The following is a 15,121-nucleotide window of genomic DNA, read 5'->3' as shown; positions in this document are numbered from 1 at the left end:
ATATTGAAATCTTTAGTTGACAGAAACTCAAAATAGTGACTATATTTCCAGCTAAAGAACGAACATCTCCCTCCCTCCATTGTTGTTTACACTTTTTTACGTCGCTGGCTGCTTGTGAACAGGAAACGTGACCTGGTCACGTATGCGTTTGTCATCCACCGAGACGAAAAGTAGAAACCAAATCTTTTTGCTTAAAAAAATACAGTGGTTTGGACAAGTAACTTTAATCTGATTACAGTTGTGGAAATAGTCATGCATTAGATTAGCCGTTACTGAAAAAGTGGTCATATTCAGTGTAATGTGTTACTAAGTAATGTGTTACTGGCATCACTGGTCCCCAGATACTGATCCTGGATCTTTTGAAGGTTTCTTCCTGTTAAAAGGAAGCTTTTCCTTCCCACTGTCACCAAGTGCTGCTTATGGGCTCTCTCTTTCATATTGTAGTGTTCTTATATATACACACAGGAGCTTGAGACAGCTGCTGTTTTCAGTTGTCTAGCTCATCTAAACAGAATCCAGTGAAATCATTGATTCTTATTAACTGATGAAATGTCCAGCTGAGCTTTCACTGTGACATCATCACTTGAAACTGCACTTTAACTGTTGATGGAAGAAAAACCCTGCAGACTTGACGTGAGCTGAGACGCTGCTGGCACAGTTTACTGCTCATCCTCATTGATCTGTGAATGATTAACAGCTGTTATCGTCTCTCTGTGGGACTGAACTGGATGCTTGTTAAGGGGGCGGAGTCCATTAAGTCTTCTGAAACAGGTCTCTTTCTCACACACAGACTCCCTGTTCTGGATCATTTCTGCAACCACAAAATTACTTTAATATATTCCCAGTGTTACTTCTGAATATTAATAAAATATCAATTATTAATTTTGCCTTTGGCATGGCGAGATCTACTAGTTTTAATTAGTGTACTGTACTTCACAATTAAAAAATAACTGATGACCATACAGACGACCGTGACGTACTTTCTTGTTGTTGTCAACAGTGGCGCCGCTCTTCCTCCTTCTTTTCCTTTGGTGCCCGAAGCCATCGAGCCCCATTTTGACAAAGTGCAACATGAAAACAAGATAATGAGACGGATTCAGGGCTTTGGAGAACTGCAGAAGAAGAAAGACGGGACTCTAATCAGAAGGAAGAGATTCTGTTTCTGATGATGCTGACTGACCTCGCGAAGCACCACCAGCAAGCCGCCATCAGGACAGTTTGTTTAATGTAGGAAACGCACAGCCCTTGCTGTGCTGACCATGACGAACTGGTAATGCTGTGATGTCAGCGTCTGTGCGAGGAGCAGGAAATCTGTCCATGTCAGTTCTGCTCCACAGAACTCTGATAACTGAATAACAACCCATCTGCCTCCTGCTCACAGCTGGTTACCTTTGTCCAGGTACTGGATACAGGTACTGTTTTTTGTTGTTGTTGTTGAAGCTAAAGTTTCACATTCATGCACTGCACTCTTGCTGATGTTAGAATGTTAGAGTGATTCGTGCAGGTGTGGTAGAGGTGATGATGATGTTGCAGTTCAATTCAATTCAATTGAGTTTTATTTATATAGCGCCAAATCACAACAAAAGTCACCTCAAGGCGCTTCATAGATACAGAGAAAACCCAACAATCATATGAAACCCTATGAGCAAGCACTTTGGCAACAGTGGGAAGGAAAAACTCCCTTTTAACAGGAAGAAACCTCCAGCAGAACCAGGCTCAGGGAGGGGCGGGGCCATCTGCTGCGACCGGTTGGGGTGAGAGAAGGAAGACAGGATAAAGACATGCTGTGGAAGAGAGACAGAGGTTAATAACAGATATGATTCAATGCAGAGAGGTCTGTTATGCAGGATGGCAAAAATTTGGTTCTCTCACACAGAAACTTTCCTGATGCAGAACATTCTCATTCCCAATGCGTAACATACCAATGACTTGCCACGGCCCGAGGCGTCTCATAGTGTCGTGAAAGGAACCTTTCCGCATCCTTACGAGACGCTCCGGGTTCTCAGTTGAATCCAATAGAGAGCCACTTATGGCGTTAACACAGGCTTAGAGCAGAGACTCCAGCCGCCCATCCCAGCCCCAACATCAACCCTGTCAGATAGAATAGAATAGAATGCCTTTATTGTCACTATACAGTTGTACAATGAGATACAGAGCATCTCCTACTCAGTGCAAACATGCTGGGGGGGGGGGGGGGGGGGGGGGGGGGGGGGCACAGTTCTGCAGCGCTATATACATATGGACAGTATTAACAGAGGAAAAAGATATATATATATAAAATGTACAGATATACAAGTCGGTTTAAAAAAAAGTAATATGTAATTTTACTTTATTTATGTGTTTTCCAAAGTGATTCATGATCAGAACGTAATACACATTTACATGTATAGATCCATTGCAAAAAGCTCTCATGCCGCTGAATACGTAACATACCGACGACTAGAAAATGCATGTAAAAAGAAAAATAAATTGTATAGAGATTATATAAAACTTAGAACAAAGCCTGCTGAAATGAAATATAAAGTTTATAAAAATAAGTTAGTATTAATTATCAGAAAGGCTAAGAAAGAGTATTATAATAAATTATTTTACAAAAACAAAAATAATGTTAAGGGTACGTGGAATATCTTAAAAAACATATTGGGTAATAAATATACATCTTTAAATATACCTACTTACTTTAATAAGAAAAATAAGGTCGTATGTGATATGAATGAATTGGTAAATGAATTGAATTCTTTTTTTGTAAATATTGGGCCTAACCTGGCAAACTTAATTAGAAAACAGGATGATTCAGAATGGAAAGGAGACAGCAGAGTGGTACAGTCTATGTTTTTAGGGGAAATCACTGAAAAAGAAATCATAGCTATTGTAGCAGAATCTAAAAACAAGACATCCACTGACTGTGATGGGTTAGACATGGTCATCGTAAAAAAGACCTTGGATTGTATAATCAAACCTCTCTGTTATATTTTTAATCTCTCATTTTATTCGGGTGTATTTCCTGACCGAATGAAAGTGGCAAAAGTTATCCCTCTTTATAAATCAGGAGCCAGACATAGTTTTAATAATTATAGACCAGTATCATTGCTATCACAGTTTTCTAAGTGCTTGAAAGACTCTTTGCACAAAGATTTGATAGTTTCATTGAAAAACATCAACTGTTAAGCGAAAGTCAGTACGGATTTCGACGGAACAGATCAACAGCAATAGCATTAATGAATACTATTGAAGACATTTCATCAGCAACACATCATAATAAATATACTATAGGGGTATTCATTGATTTAAGAAAAGCTTTTGACACTCTGCAACACTCCACCTTGATTTCTAAGTTAAGTACTTATGGTGTGAGAGGAATAGTATTGAACTGGTTATTTAGATAATAGGTTTCAGTATGTGCAGTGTTTAGGCGACTCATCTGATAGAATGAAAATAGAATGTGGGGTCCCTCAAGGTTCTGTTTTAGGACCAAAACCTTTTAATTTATATATAAATGACATTTGTGATGTGTCAAAAATGTTGAATTTTGTTTTGTTTGCAGACGATACAAATTTTTATTGTTCCGGAGAGAACTTGAAAGAATTATGGTTATTGAAATGAAAAAAATTTAAAAATGGTTTGATGTAAATGAGTTATCACTGAATTTGGAAAAAACAAAGTTTATGATATTCGGAAACCGTGTAAAGGAGGAAGAGATAGTATTATCTGTACAGGGAGTATTAATTGAAAGAGTGACAGAATTTCTGGGTGTAATAGTGGATGACAAGTTACCATGGAAACCTCATATTGAACATGTTAAAAAAGAGTTGGCTAAAAGTGTTTATATCCTGGGTAATGTTAGATATATATTAGATTGCAAGACAATGAGAATATTATATTTTTCATTGTTTCTACCCTATCTGAGCTATTGTGTTGAAGTATGGGGGAATACATACGTGACTAATATGAAACCATTATATTTATTACAGAAGAGAGCGCTTCGAATTATGCATAATGTTAAATATAGAGAACACACTAATAATTTGTTTATAAAATTGAAATTATTAAAACTAGAAGACATCGTGAAATTACAGACTTTAACTATTATGTTTAGGGCGAAAAATAAAACACTACCTCTTAAGTTACAAAGTTTATTTGTATTGTGTTCAGAAAATGGGGACGGCAGAAGGAAGTTTTATTTTAAGCACCGGTTTGCTCGAACCACATGAAGGCAAATGTGTCCAACAGTCACAGGCATAAGAAACTGGAAATCTCTCAGTGATCATCTTAAGTGTTGTATAAATGTTTCTCAATTTAAAATCTGCTATAAGAATAAAATGATGAACCAATATGAAGAAGTTGAAAAAAACAGAATTTAATTGTAGAAAAATGATCCTTTTAGTTTGATATTTAGTGGTATTGCTCATTGTTGAGTATATTGTTCTGTTTGCTTTGTTTTGTTTTGTTATGTGCAGAAAATTGTCATAGTGTAATTTTGGTTGCTTACTTGTATTATCACAGATAGGGGGCAGGTATCAATAAGAATTTATTCTTCTTCCTGCTCCTTTTCATGCATGGAAACAGTGTTACTTTAATTGAAAGGAAGATTGTGTATGGGAATGCATTACTGCTGTGTGTGAAACAAAAATTAAAATAAATAAATAAATAAATAAATAAATAAATAAATAAATAAATAAATAAATAAATGTCACACAGCGTCAGTATGTGGCGAGTCGGGATGAGACCGTGTTGCGGGATGCCACCTTGGTGTCATGGTTCTGGTGGATTATACCTGAGTATTTGTTTTATTGCCTTCCTTGTGTCGTGCTGGCTGGAACTGGGGACTGGATGCTCTTTGACTTCTATTAGTGAAACAGAAAAAAAAGAAACAGGAGAAAACGACATCCAGAAGCACAGGATTCATGACACAAACACACCCAGATGAGGAAGCAGAGAAGAAGAGTTTGAACCCCCCTAATGGTGTTGGCATGAGATTTGAGAGTTTAATATTGCATGCGGATGGATTTTTTTTTCCCTTTTTGTGCAATTGACCAACATGACATGCCTAACTGTATAAATGGGTTGCTTTATGATGATAAGATCACTGGCTAATAAGATATTTATGTGACACGCTGACAGATCCATCTCCTTCCTTCCCTCTTCTTGCCATCTTCATGCCTCGCTGAGCCGGTGAGGATCACACTCAAATTCTCCAAATGGGGTCGTTAAATGGAGAGGAAATTTAATAAATTAATACTTCTTTTTCATAGAAGGGGCTAAAGAAGAAAGATAGGAAGAGAGGGAAGGGAGAGAAGTTTATAGTCTTGACAAATAGCCCTAGTGGCAGAGTGTTTATAATCTTTTCTCCTTTTTTGTACTTCAGTCATTCATTTTGTCCTCGCCTCATCTCAAATCCCTTCTGGGTATTTTCACATGGGTGTCTTGGGAAAGGTGTCACACTTGTCATGCTGAAGCTTAAATGAAGATCTTGTAGTTTTTATCATTATGACAAGCAGGGCCAGCAAAGATAAAACAAAAAATTTTTCAAAGGGGATTTTGTGAACATCACTCACAGCCACATTTCCTGTAAGCTGAATGTTTGCTGACCTACTACACATTTCATGATCTAATCAAATATTTAGCTGTTACGGCATCAACGTGTCCAAACTCAAGCTCTGAAAGCTGCAGTTTGTTTGACATCCAGCAGATGCAGCAGTGAGTCAGTCCCCATAGACTTCCATGTTAAAACTTTACATCAGAAATAAACATGTTTATGGCCTGATGTTACGGCCAAAAGGCCAAACCGGCTGTGTGGACTCGAGAGCAGACATCGACAGAGGCAAAACCCGACGTGAAAATAGTGCTTCATTTACAGTGGTGCACAAACGCAGTAGTAAACAATAGTAGACAATCCCGATAAAGTTGACTATGAACTATGAGCTAAACTTGAGACAAGTAATCAGAACTATGAGCTGTGACTAAGTCCATGAACAGGTCGAGGGGAGGAAGAGGGGTAGTGGAATACAGAGCCAGCATTGCAGGTGGAGAACAACTTGAGAGGGGTACCGCTCAGTGAGTTGTGATCCAAAATGAATCTGGAGGCAGGCAAGTCGTATGCCGTGACGAAGGAAGTGTAACCAGTTTTGCAGAACATCAGCGTCCAGATGAAGGTAGTAGATGAAGACACAGATGAAGAAGTATTGTCTGCAAGTACAGGGAGTGCAGAATTATTAGGCAAATGAGTATTTTATCCACATCATCCTCTTCATGCATGTTGTCTTACCCCAAGCTTGATAGGCTCGAAAGCCTACTACCAATTAAGCATATTATTATTATTATTATTTTTTTTTTTTCTGCCTGTCCCATTTGGTTCTTTAGCCATCAGAATTGTTGTCTGAAGACCAACAAGGATACCCAATGGATTTACTTTGCCAAATGGATCATCGTGGCATTGCCGTATTGGTCCATTTGGTCGATCTTTGTTTTTATTATTTATTATATTTTATTTTCAGATGTTACAGACGGGACAGACATGAGTGAGGGATAGGAAAGGGAGAAAGAAAGAGGAAGGAAAGGAAAAACAGAAGGGGAGAGGGACAGTGAGAAGGGGGGGGAGAAAAAAAAATAAAAATCTCCTGGATCACCTGTTGAGAGAAGAATAGAAAACAAGCAAAAAAAGACAAAAAAAAAACAAAGCAACATACTAAACACAACACCATCGCATTAATCTAGCTAAGTGTAAACAGCAGTAAATACTAAATATTCAATGTTGTTGTGCAGCACGCAGGACAGATGTGCTTCGAAGTAGTAGCCAAGAAAGGTGTAATTTAAGTCTACGAGCAGTGAACACCCGTGTGCATACCTGTGTGGATCAGCGCGCTTGTATTCCAAAGGTTTCTCCATGTAACGTAATGTAATCTAATAGATAATTTCTATATTGGTTAGAATTAAGATTATTTTTATTTTTCCAGTTCATGAGGACTGTTTTCTTGGCTATGCATAGGGCAGTGAAAACCATATGGGCTATATTCTTTTCTGAAGTGACATTATCTAAGCTGCCCAGTAAACACACTAAGGGGGAAGTTGGAATGTTACATTTCAGACACTTTGATAAGTCTTCACATATCTCGCGCCAAAACTTTTGCACTGGTGGACAGAACCAAAGAGCGTGGATGTAATTGTCTGGTGTATTGCCTTGACAGTGTGAGCAGTTGTTGGAAGATGTAAAGCCCATCTTGAACATCCGATGACCTGTATAGTGCACTCTATGTAGTATTTTGTATTGTATTAATTGCAGACTGGGATTTTTAATTAATTTAAAGGTTTTTAAGCAAATCTGAGACCAGAAGTTTTGGTCTAAGCTGACTGATAAATCTGCTTCCCACTTTGCAATAGGAAGGGATATTGATTCATCTAATTTAGAAAGTGTTCTGTATATTTTAGATAATAATTTGGGGGATTTAAGAGTAAGAAAATGTGCCGCACTTAGTGGTGTTTGTAGTTCAACTTGACTGAGGTTAAATTTCTTTTTTACTATGGATTTAATTTGTTGATATTCTAAAAATCTTGTCTTGTTGATCCCATATTGTGCAACTAGTCTGTCAAATGGAATAAATTCTGTTCCCTCTAATATATGTTCTAAGTATTTAATTCCTTTACAACTCCATTCTGGGAAATTAATCATATTATTGTTTTGTAATATGTCAGGGTTATTCCAGATAGGTGTACGTTTGCATGGGATTAATGAAGACTCTGTCATTTTTAGAAACTCCCACCATGCTGTCAGAGAAGAGCTAATATTGATGCTTTTAAAGCATTAATGTCGTGTGATGTTTGAGCTGATAAATGGTAGGTCTGAAATCTCTAGATCCTTGCATAGTGCCTGTTCAACATCTAGCCAGGGCTCAACTAAGAAGGTATGTTTTAACCATTCTGAGATGAACTGAAGCCTGTTGGCTAAGAAGTATTGGTGAAAATTAGGCAGATCTAATCCTCCTCTATCCTTGGTTCTTTGTAGCGTTTTTAAGCTGATACGCGGGGGTTTATCTTTCCAAAGGAATTTGGAAATATATGAATCCAGAGATCTGAACCAATCTTGTGATGGTTTGTTAGGGATCATCAAAAATAAGTAATTTATTTTTGGTAAGATCATCATTTTTATAGTGGCGACCCTTCCCATGAGTGATATGGGTAAAGATTTCCATCTAGTCAGATCGCCTTCTACTTTCTTTAGAAGTGGGATGTGGTTTAATTTAGTTAAGTCTGAAAGCTTAGGAGAGACATTAATACCTAAATATTTAATATTTCCGGATTGCAGTGGGGCAGAGGAAGAGTTATGGAAGGAGCAGTTAATGGGGAGAACTGTAGATTTTGGCCAGTTAATTGAATAATCTGAAACTCTTGAAAACCAGTTTATTAAAGTAATTACCTCAGAGAGGTTGGTTTGTGTGTTTTGCAGAAAAAGCAACACATCATCCGCATAGAGACTGATTTTATGTTCTATGTTCTTACATTTTATGCCCTTAATTGTTGTAGCCTGTCTAATTGCTGCTGCTAGAGGTTCGATAAAAATTGCAAAAAGTGAAGGGGAGAGTGGGCATCCCTGTCTGGTGCCCCTCAGGAGATAGAAGCTGGAGGATGTCTGGTCATTTGTTCTGATACGAGCTGTTGGGGAATTGTATAATATTCTTATCCAGTTTATGAAAGAGTTTCCAAAACCAAATTTGTGTAAAGTTGCGAATAAAAATTTCCAGTTAACTCTGTCAAATGCTTTTTCTGCATCTAGAGATAATATTATGGTTTCGATGTTTTTATCGTATGAGTAGTCTATTAAATTAAGTAATCTACGAGTGTTTGTTGAGGAGTGCCGACCTTTTATGAAACCAGTTTGGTCAGGATGAATTAAGAGGGGGGTCATTTTCTCTAATCTCTTTGAGAGAGCTTTGCAGATTATTTTAAGGTCTACATTTAAAAGAGAAATTGGACGATAGCTTGAGGGAAATAAAGGGTCTTTGCCTGGCTTTAGCAGGAGACTAATGTTGGCAGAATTCATATTTGGTGGTAGTCTGCCATTTTCCTCGATTTCCTGCAACATGCCGTGGAATACTGGTGCCAAAATTATCCAGAATTCTTTGTAGAATTCTGCAGGGAAGCCGTCTGGACCTGGAGCCTTATTATTGGGCATACTTATCAGGGCTTCCTGGAGTTCACTTGGCGTCAGTGGCGAATCCAGTTCCATTGCTTGACTGTCTAGTAATTTTGAAAGAGTTACGTTGTCAAGAAACAGATCAATTTCATTTTTAGATGGGTTTATTTGTGGTGAGTATAAAGTTTCATAGAAATCCCTAAAAATGTTGTTTATTCTTCCAGGATCATATATTGTGTTCCCCGATAAATCTTTAGCAGCACATATAGTTGTTTTTTCTTTATTTATTTTTAGCTGGTTAGCTAGAAATCGACCTGATTTGTTACTGTGTTCAAAATTCTGCAAGCGAAGTCTTTGTATAAGGAATTGTGTTTTTTTATTAATAATTTCATTTAATTCTAGTTTTGTTTTGCATATTTTGTTCAATGTTTCCTGATCTTGGTTGCACGCGTAGGCTTCTTCTAGTGATTTGATGTTTTTTTCTAATTCCTGAATATTTTTGTTTTCTTCTTTCTTTTTATGTGATGAGAAAGAAATTATTTTACCTCTCATCACAGCTTTCCCTGCTTCCCATAGAACAGAAGCAGATATTCCGGGAGTGTCATTAAAGTCTAAATATGAAGTCCACTCTTTTTTAAAATATTTAATAAAGTCTTCATCTTTAACTAGTGATATATTAAATCTCCAGTTTTTTCTTGGCGTAGTATTATTCTTGTGCATTAGTGTTAAAGATAGAGGAGCATGATCGCTGACAGCTATAGGATGAATCTCAGTGTCTAAAATGTCACACAGCAGTGAGCTGCTGACCAAAAAATAATCCAGACGAGAGTAAGAGTGATGAACATGCGAGAAAAAAGTATATTCCTTACTGGTGGGCTGAAGAGAGCGCCATGCATCGCAAAGACCAAAGTCACTCATATACTGTTTGATTATATTTGTGGACTGCCAATTGCGCTGAGTTCCTGTTGTGTTGAGCCTATCCATGTCTTCATTTAGTCCAAGGTTGAGGTCACCGCCAAGAATGAGTGTGCAATCAAGGTGTTCAGAGAGTGCACTAAAAAATCCGTGGAAGAATGAGGGTTCATCAACATTTGGACCGTATATACTTACAATACATAGTTTTTTGTTCAATATTGATAGTTTAATAATTAGAAATCTACCTTCTGGATCTATAACTGTATCGAGTACTGTAAAATTAACATTTTTATGTATTAAAATTGCTACTCCCCGTTGTCTAGAATTATAACAGGCTGCAAACACGTTAGGAAACTCGGGTGTTTTAAGTTCGTTTAAACCTGTGACAGGTCTGTGAGTTTCTTGTAATAAAACAACATCTGCCTGTAGTTTTTTAAGCTGGTTAAATATCTTTAACCTCTTTCCTCTGGTGCCAGCTCCATTTACATTCCATGTGACAAACCTCAGCATGCCCATAATTGTGTGTGTATGTCTAATGAAGTATGCTGGGTGTTTCGTTTAGACAGGTGGAGAGAATGTGGAAACATCCCTTGTTTGTAAATAGAAAGAGAAAAAGAAGTGTGGTGAGAGGCTCCATAAGTCTGACTATGTGTGTGTGAATATTCACTAATATGAACAAGCGTGGCTTGCTTATGTGTCCTGCAAGTCTGTGCGTGCTGTGAGGCTGTTGTGAATGTGCTGCCGTTGAGCTGATGTGTTTGCGTGATCGTGGTGTGAAAATATGGAGAAATAGAGGGTGTTGTTTGTAGGTGAGTGGGGAAGTAGGTGATCACAGCAGTGAAAGACAAGAGAAAGAAAGAAACCACATGAACTGTGAGCAACAACAACAAAAAAGAAACGAAACGGAAACATTCCAATTAAAGCAATGACGGAGGGTGACGGTGTTATATCTGCTATGACATCATATTGATATTACTAGGTTAAACCCATGTTAAAAGAGAAAGTGTGAATGAATAAGAAAAGAGTGTAGCGGGTTCTTATCTGGAGTGCAGTCAATATAACCACGGTGTGGTGCCGGGGTCGCGGTAGAGCTGTCCGTCCACGTAGAGCCGGTCCACGGCGATGACAGCACGGGAGCCTTTCTGGATGAAGCTACGTCGAACTGGGAACAGGACCTTGCGTCGTTCCAGGATCTCTTTGGGGAACTGGTCGTTCATGCTGAAGTCCGTTCCTTTCAGCTCTCTGCCGCGACTCTTCACCTGTTCCTTCTGTTTGAATTGACCGAATTTGGCCACAATAGGCCGTGGTCTCCCGGTCCGCGACCGCACGCCCCCCAAGCGATGTACTCTATCGAAGTTGATGTTCTTTACGGTGTCCTCCGGCAGCTTCAGGTGGATTTTAATGAAGCTTTTCACCGTTGCCTCTGCGTCCTCTCCGGCAGTTTCTGGAATACCAGAAAACACAAGATTATCTCTCATGCTACGGGCTTGTAGATCGATAACGGACTCTTTTATTTTTTTATTTCCAATGTTTAGCTGGGTCACGTTATCGGTGAGAGATTTGACCGACTCCCGTAGCGTGGCATTTTCAGCGGCAAGCGTTTCCACCTGCTGCTGGCTGAATTCCAGGGATTCTCTCAGAGATTTAAATTCCCGGTGTAAAATCTCCACCAGGGACAGCCTCGCATCGAAACTGGACAATCGCTTGTCGATTGACTCCAGGATGTCTGCGATGTCTTTGCCGGCAGGCGATGTTGTACCGGGGGAGTCTGCCGGGCGACATCTCTTCGATGACGGCGTCTCAATTTTGGCCGGGGAAGATGCACTCTGGGCCTTATGCATTACTAAATCTTGAAAACAGCGGTCGATGTAATCTTGGAGAGCGTCTAAACTCTCCCCGTTGTCCTCCAGGGTGTTAGAGATGATAAAACAGATGTTGTTAGTTATATGACAATTGATTAGTATATTTGGTAATACTGAAGCTTGAAAAACCTTTGTTAAACTCTATGCTACCATTTGCTTTTTCTCCGCCAAAATCTCCGGCGTCTGACGTCACCTACAACATGGGTCGCTTACCTTGTCCGTCACTGTTAATTAAGCATATTAGGTGATGTGCATCTCTGTAATGAGAAGGGGTGTGGTCTAATGACATCAACACCCTATATCAGGTGTGCATAATTATTAGGCAACTTCCTTTCCTTTGGCAAAATGGGTCAAAAGAAGGACTTGACAGGCTCAGAAAAGTCAAAAACAGTGAGATATCTTGCAGAGGGATGCAGCACTCTCAAAATTGCAAAGCTTCTGAAGCGTGATCATCGAACAATCAAGCGTTTCATTCAAAATAGTCAACAGGGTCGCAAGAAGCATGTGGAAAAACTAAGGCGCAAAATAACTGCCCATGAACTGAGAAAAGTCAAGCGTGCAGCTGCCAAGATGCCACTTGCCACCAGTTTGGCCATATTTCAGAGCTGCAACATCACTGGAGTGCCCAAAAGCACAAGGTGTGCAATACTCAGAGACATGGCCAAGGTAAGAAAGGCTGAAAGACGACCACCACTGAACAAGACACACAAGCTGAAACGTCAAGACTGGGCCAAGAAATATCTCAAGACTGGTTTTTCTAAGGTTTTATGGACTGATGAAATGAGAGTGAGTCTTGATGGGCCAGATGGATGGGCCCGTGGCTGGATTGGTAAAGGGCAGAGAGCTCCAGTCTGACTCAGACGCCAGCAAGGTGGAGGTGGAGTACTGGTTTGGACTGGTATCATCAAAGATGAGCTTGTGGGGCCTTTTCGGGTTGAGGATGGAGTCAAGCTCAACTCCCAGTCCTACTGCCAGTTTCTGGAAGACACCTTCTTCAAGCAGTGGTACAGGAAGAAGTCTGCATCCTTCAAGAAAAACATGATTTTCATGCAGGACAATGCTCCATCACACGCGTCCAAGTACTCCACAGCGTGGCTGGCAAGAAAGGGTATAAAAGAAGAAAAACTAATGACATGGCCTCCTTGTTCACCTGATCTGAACCCCATTGAGAACCTGTGGTCCATCATCAAATGTGAGATTTACAAGGAGGGAAAACAGTACACCTCTCTGAACTGTGTCTGGGAGGCTGTGGTTGCTGCTGCACGCAATGTTGATGGTGAACAGATCAAAACACTGACAGAATCCATGGATGGCAGGCTTTTGAGTGTCCTTGCAAAGAAAGGTGGCTATATTGGTCGCTGATTTGTTTTTGTTTTGTTTTTGAATGTCAGAAATGTATATTTGTGAATGTGGAGATGCTATATTGGTTTCACTGGTAAAAATAAATAATTGAAATGGGTATATATTTGTTTTTTGTTAAGTTGCCTAATAATTATGCACAGTAATAGTCACCTGCACACACAGATATCCCCCTAAAATAGCTAAAACTAAAAACAAACTAAAAACTACTTCCAAAAACATTCAGCTTTGATATCAATGAGTTTTTTGGGTTCATTGAGAACATGGTTGTTGTTCAATAATAAAATTATTCCTCAAAAATACAACTTGCCTAATAATTCTGCACTCCCTGTATAACATGATAACCAGGCAGGTAACTAGAGCAAAGAGAAAACACTGTGAGCAAAAATACCATAAGTCTAAAAGGAGTTTGGCAGCCTAGCTCCAACACAGGTTAGCTGTGGAGCTGGCAGAGGTCTGTTGTGAGTCCTGGGCTGTATCCCAATTCAGGGTCTGCAGCCTTAAAGGCCGCATTTTAATGCCGATTACATAACAGCGATGCGACGAAGGCTGTCCCAATTCGAAGGCTGCTCGAAATGCGGCCCTCAAATGCGTCCTTCATTTCCCTGAATTTTAAGGACGTGGCGGTGTAGACTTCGTGGCCCAACATATCCCAGAATGCATAGCATGGCGGTGGGTGTGGATAATTTTGCCGAAAAAAAAAACGGCGGATGAGGGGCGGCCGAAGAGTAAACTTTAAGTACTGAATATTATGTCACTTATTTATGTGCAAATGTTTAATAACGAAGATCATTAAAACATTACTGTTGGCCACATGTCGGCAAAGTCATGTGACATCAGTGACGTTTGTACTAACTTGGTTTTAAAGCCTTTACTTTAAAATATACGCCGTTCAATAGCTGAGCTTAATCCTACAGAGAATGATCAAAGCTCATGGGGTGGCTGTAGCTCAGGTGGCAGAGCAGGTCAGCCACTAATCAGAAGGTCGGTGGTTCGATCCCAGGCTGCATCCTGGCTGCATGCCAAATATCCTTGGGCAAGATACTAACCCCATGTTTGCCTACTGGTGGTGGTCAGAGGGCCCGGTGGCCCCTGTGTCCGGCAGCCTCGCCTCTGTCAGTGCGCCCCAGGGCAGCTGTGGCTACAATGTAGCTTGCCATCGCCAATGTGTGTGTGAATGGGTGGATGACTGAATGTAGTGTAAAGCGCTTTGGGGTCCTATGGACTAGAAAAGCGCTATACAAATGCAGGCCATTTACCATTTAATGAACAAATGATTTTCTCTTTTATTTCTGTCAAACACAGCTGTATGACACGTTTCCAGCTGTTAGTATCACGGTTGCTAGGCAACCTGGGCAGCGCACGGAGGCTAGACCGTCCCATTTCACAAGCCTCGCACTTCCGGCCTTAGCGGTCTTTACGTACGCGGCCCTTGAGGATCGTTGAGACTGCGTACTTTAAGGCTGCAGACCCTGAATTGGGATACAGCCCTGGTCTTAAATACCAGTAGCTTGATTGCAGACAGGTGTGCAGGCTTATTGGAGACTCCGCCAGAAGGTTGAGCCCAGCTTTCTGGAAAAACAACCAAGACCATAGCTGTGTCTCAACTCAGGGGCTGCATTCTTCGGAAGGACCCTTCGGAAGGTTGCTTCCTGTTAAAAGGGAGTTTTTCCTTCCCACTGTCGCTTGCTCATAGGGGGTCATTTGATTGTTGGGTTTTTCTCTGTATGGTAAAATGGCCTGTATTTGTATAGCGCTTTTTCTAGTCCCCTAAGGACCCCAAAGCGCTTTACACAACCTGTCATCCACCCATTCACACACACATTCACACACTGGTGATGGCAAGCTACATTGCCAT

Source organism: Maylandia zebra, linkage group LG1 (genome assembly GCF_041146795.1).
Source record: "Maylandia zebra isolate NMK-2024a linkage group LG1, Mzebra_GT3a, whole genome shotgun sequence".
NCBI lineage: Eukaryota > Metazoa > Chordata > Actinopteri > Cichliformes > Cichlidae > Maylandia > Maylandia zebra.
Note: the sequence above shows the minus strand (reverse complement) of the source record.